Consider the following 5,792-nt stretch of genomic DNA (forward strand, 5'->3'; position numbering starts at 1 on the left):
GCTGTGCAACGCACGAGGTCCCCACGTGCTCGCTTGCGAGAGTGAAGTCCCGGTCCGGAAACGCACGCGGTGGATTTGCCAATCCCGCGGACGGACAACGTTTAGGCAGGATTATGGATTTGGACCGGACGGGTTCTCCACGCGATCGTGTGTGTTAAGCTCCAACGGGCAAAGCACATGTGTTCGCGTGGGGAACCCCTCGAGACGTGGGGCTTGTGTTTTTTTTATGTGCACGGTGACGCCATGGCTGCACGTGGGGTTGGAATCCGGCAGGAGGGGTATCCCTGCTGGATGGTACCGTTCAAGGAGGGACGAGGAACACGTGCAGCTGCATGACGTCACGGGCAGGTGCAAAGTGCGCGAGTTGCCGCGCTGGTGCTGCGCATGAAAAAAAAAAAAAAGCAAGCCTCACTTTCGGGTGCACAGGATTCCTGGGCAAGGGGTGGAAGACCCCCTTGCCAGGGCACAGGATGGAAACTAGTTAGGGGGAAGGGTTAGCTTAGTTAGACCGACTTCATGGGGCAGGGGTAAGTCCTCATGGAGTCCGTGGAATGGATTAGGTAGAGGGATTTAGTGAGCTTTAGGTTGGGAAATAAAATGATTTATTTGGAGACAGTGACAGACTTGTGAATGTGTAGTGGGGACGTAGCGTAGCTACGTAGTGTTAAATGGAACGTGCTATAATTTAAGGGACGACGTGGGAGCACGAGTTAGTTAGGGGATGTAGTTAGGAGGATGGCAGAGTTCAGCGATGTGTGTGTTGAAGAGTTGTTGGTGAGTGAAGTGGAAGCATGTGCTTGGTGAGTGAGTGAGGCCAGCGGGTCTGTGTGTGTGGAGCGAATGGGGACTGCATGGTGCGATGAGTGATTGGGGGGAGGAGTGACTCCCGCCCAAGGGACCCCGGGGTCAGTATAAAGTGAGTTTAGGGGGTTAGTTAAATTGAAAAATGGAGGTCGTTTTGTTGTTGGTGGGAGTGTAGGCTCGAAACCCGTTTGGAGGGGTGCAGGAGCCCTGTTGACGGGCTGGGAACGTGGCTGCGAAAGGTGAGTATCGCTGAGTGGGTACCCCGGGCACCAGGCTAGTCGGCCGTGGTAGGCCAAGGGCCCATGGGGGGCCGGGATAGCGTAGTGGGCACGGGTGCGCCTGCTGGGTGCGGGGGCCCGGGGCGCCATTAGCCGCGTGGGCAGTGTTGTGGGCACGGGTGACCCTCGGAAAGGGGCCTGGGAAGCCAGCCTGCCACGTGTGCGTTTCAGGGGAGGTGCCATGGGGGGCACTCCCCGGTGTTAGGGAGCTGGTAGGCTCGGAGGCAGTATAGTGCCTGGGGGTGCCATAGCGGCAGATTCGGCAGAGGGTCGTGCCTGCCAAAGGGAGCCACGTGTCCCAGCCATGAGACCGTGTGAGGGCACGGAGAGAAAATTGGGGGGCGAGGCCCGAAATTGTAAGGACACCAACACAGGCGACGGGAATCTGGGTTTATAGAACCAATAGTTAAAGCGAGAGGCGCTTGTTGAAAGCCCCGGGGTAGTTTAACAGTTAAATGGATAGGGTAGATTAGGAAGTGTACCCCTCCGCACCATCCATCCCCTCGCTCTCGTTGTGAGCCGCTGGACCCACTTTGGGTTGGATCGCTGAACTCTGGGGAGGCCATTCTGAGGCTTCGTTGGGCCTCGACACAGGACGCGAGCTCTCCCTTATTCCCCTCCGGGAAGGGAACGTAGGGGTTGGGAGTAGGCTAGGTGACAGGATAGGTTAGCCGAACAAGGACAGTACAGGGGGTTAGGGGACGATTTATAGTGGGGAAGTAAAAAAAAAAAAAAAGTTGGGGTAAATTGGGGTTTGACAAATTAAGGGAGTGGGTATGTACAGTGACAGGCAAAGGCGATAGGTTGGGAGGGAGACCGTAGGGTAGGTCCGAGCCCGCCTTCCGAGTGGCCAGCACCACCGCACTCCCTCCACCAACCTCCACTGAACGGCAAAGGCTGGCCAACTTCATCGGCTGGCCGTGTTTTGCTTCAAGGCGGAGGCCGGCCAACTTCATCGGCAGCTGTTGTTTTGCTGCAAGGCCTGTGCCATCGGCTGGCCGTGTTTTGCTTCAAGGCCTGTGCCGGCCACTTCATCTGCTGGCTGTTTTTCTTCAAGGCCTGTGCCGGCCAGTTCATCTGCCGGCTGTGTTTGCCTACAGCGGCCTTCTTCTGCGGGCTGTGTTTGCCTGCTGCCTTTGCCATGCCATGCCCACTGCCCACGTTCACCAGCCCCGTTCAATTTTGCTTTGCCCCCCCCCTGTTCATTTCCATGTGCGCCAGGATCCGCAAGGCAACAGTTTGCAAGCTGCGAGAACTGCCCTGTTGGCAGCTACAACACGGGCCTGCAGTGGCGGCCCGTGCACCGTGTTTGCGTCCATCCATTCACCCATCCATTTGTAGTGTTCATTGCGTGTGCCACTTGAGCTGGCACGGAGACTGCATTTGTGCAGCCCATGCACCGTTGTGGTTCACTGCGTTCAGTTCAAACCATTCATCCATCCATTCGTTGTGTTCATTGCGTGTGCCACTTGAGCTGGCACGGAGACTACGTTTGTGCAGCCCATGCACCGTTGTGGTTCACTGCGTTCAGTTCAAAAGGGAAGGCCTTGGACTGCGTGTGAGCAGCCAGCCACGTTCCCTGTCACCTGCATTGTTTTGAGCCAGAGACTGCATGCGAGCAGCCTGGCTCCCTGCTAACTGCTTTTCTTTTGCAGAGTTCATTGATCCTGGGCCATGGTTTAGTGTAAAATTTGTAAGTTAAGGTTAAGATGTACTGTAAATATGAGTGCGCCCCGGCATGTTTGTCTTAGCGCCGGCAATTTTATTTAAGTCGTCCGTGTGAGTGAGTTTGTTTAGGTAGTTACTCAGCCCTTAGGTTATTTATTTTGGGGACACGAATACCATGAATGTCGCACTCAGGGATCCGTAGGTAAAATGTACTAGGGGAAAACTACACATGATGGCACACGAAAATTTGACGACTCGGGACGAGTCTGTAAAAAGGGGAGGGGGTAGTGTTGTGGTTGACCAAATTCGCAAACCACCATTCAGGTCCCTTAGGTGAGATATCTCGGTAAGTATATGTGTAGTTAGGCCCAAACCCGTTGTCTCGAGGGAATAAATGTCATTCATGAGGGCTGCGACTCTTCAGGATAGCCGTTTTTCTTTTACTATCTTTATTTTGGACCAGCCGCCATTATTACCACCACCAACCACGTCTCAACAGCCATCACAACAACAACCACCAACCACAACGCCGCTTCACCACAACCGCCACGACCTTTACCGTCACAACTCGCCACTCGTGTGTGTGTGTGTGTGTGTGTGTGTGTGTGTGTGTGTGTATTTTTGTGAATAAATAAATTTTTGTGAAGTATATATATATATATATATATAGATATATACTGAAACGCAAAAGAAACTTACCACTTGTTTGAAATGTAATAAAATTGTAACGGTTCAAAATAAAACAAACCAACAATTGCTAATTGAAACATTGGCATTTTATTGATGACATGTCAAGTTTTTGACCAAGGTAAACCATCTCATAAGTTTGTTCTACAGTACAGAACAGCACAGGGTGCAATGTCAGTCCCCTTTCAATGGCGTGTGTGGCCACCATTGTTTTGGATACAGGCAGTGCACCGTCGGCGCATACTGCCTATCAGTCTTTGGATGGATTGCTGCTGGATTCTGTCCCACTCAGTCCTCAATGTCTGATGCCATCTGACTTAGGACCATCTGCCTGTCTGTCCTGCCTTGCAGTGGTGACTCTTGGCCTCCCTGATCGAGGTCTGTTATATGCAGAGTTGTGGAGGGTGTCTCTGTCCACCAGGGCCGATATCGTCTGGTGTGAACAGCCAAGGCAACGTGCCACCTCACGGTAGCTCAATCCGCCTTGCAGTATGCCCAAGGCACACTGCCGTTGATCCCTTGACAATTGTGGCATGTTGATTGAAATGCCCATATTGCACTGGCCTTTTTAAAGCCAATGTCAAAACATCACGTGCAGCTCATGAAAATCATCCCGTACCCCTTGGCTAATCACTGACACTCAAAACGGCTGTTCAACAGCTGTGCTATGAAGTGACCATTGAAGGTTCAAGTGACCATCCGTGACCATTTTGTCTGACAGTGAGGACACTATTGTCCACAAATAAGTTCACACATTTACTACACGCAGTGTTATTGTTGATATTTGAAGGTTTAAAAGGTGGTAAGTTTCTTTTGCGTTTCAGTATATCTTCTTCTTCTTTCGGCTGCTCCCGTTAGGGGTCGCCACAGTGGATCAACCATCTCCATTTCGCTCTATCCTCCACATCTTCCATTGACACTCCAACCACCCGCATGTCCGCCCTCACCGTATCCATGAACCTCTTCTTTGGCCTTCCACTTCTCCTCCTGCCTGGTGGCTCCATCTTCAACATCCTTCTCCCGATATACTCCGCTTCCCTCCTGTGCACATGTCCAAACCATCTCAATCTCGCCTCTCTCACTTTGTCTCCAAACCGCCCTACCTGCGCTGTCCCTCTAATATACTCATTTCTTATCCTATCCATCCTCGTCACTCCCAACGAGAATCGCAGCATCTTTAACTCTGCAACCTCCAGCTCCGCTTCCTGTCTTTTTGTTAGTGCCACCGCCTCCAAACCATACAACATAGCTGGTCTCACTACCGTCTTATATACTTTTCCCCTTCACTCTTGCAGCTACCCTTCTGTCACAAATCACTCCAGCAACTCTTCTCCAACCACTCCATCCTGCCTGCACTCTCTTTTTCACTTCTCTCCCACACTCTCCTTTACTTTGGACAGTTGATCCCAAGTATTTAAACCCATCCACCTTCCCCACCTCAACCGCACCGCACCATACCACCACCCTCCCTCTCATTTATGCACATGTACTCCGTCTTACTCCGACTGACTATCATTCCCCTTCTCTCCAGTGCATACCTCCACCTCTTGAGGCTCGCCTCAGCCTGCTCCCTACTCTCCCTACAGATCATGATGTCATCCGCGAACATCATAGTCCATGGAGACTCCAGTCTGATCTCGTCCGTCAACCTGTCCATCACCATTGCAAACAGGAAAGGGCTCAGAGTCGATCCTTGGTGCAATCCCACTTTTACCTTAAACCTGTCCATCATTCCTACCGCACACCTCACCGCTGTCACACTGTCCTCATACATATCCTGCACGATCCTCACATACTTCTCCACCACTCCCGACTTTCTCATACAATGCCACAACTCCTCTCTTGGCACCCTATCATAAGTTTTCTCTAAATCCACAAACACACAATGTCACTCCTTCTGGCCTTCCCTATACTTCTACATCTTTGCGTTTCAGTATGTATATATATATATATATATATATATATATATATATATATATATATATATATATATATATATATATATATATATATATGCATATATATATATATATATATATATGCATATATATATATATATATATATATATATATGCATATATATATATATATATATATATATATATATATATATATATATATATATATATGCATATATATATATATATATGCATATATATATATATATATATGCATATATATATATATATGCATATATATATATATATATGCATATATATATATATATGCATATATATATATATATATATATGCATATATATATATATATATGTATATATTGTTGCGGAAATGGCCCTTAGTGTTATTAAATATAGGATTAGCCCAGATCCCCCATTAAATGCATGTTTTGCCAGG

The sequence above is a fragment of the Eptatretus burgeri genome, chromosome 4 (genome assembly GCF_056783735.1).
Source record: "Eptatretus burgeri isolate ZD-2024b chromosome 4, Ebu_testis_v1, whole genome shotgun sequence".
In the NCBI taxonomy this organism is placed as follows: Eukaryota; Metazoa; Chordata; class Myxini; order Myxiniformes; family Myxinidae; genus Eptatretus; species Eptatretus burgeri.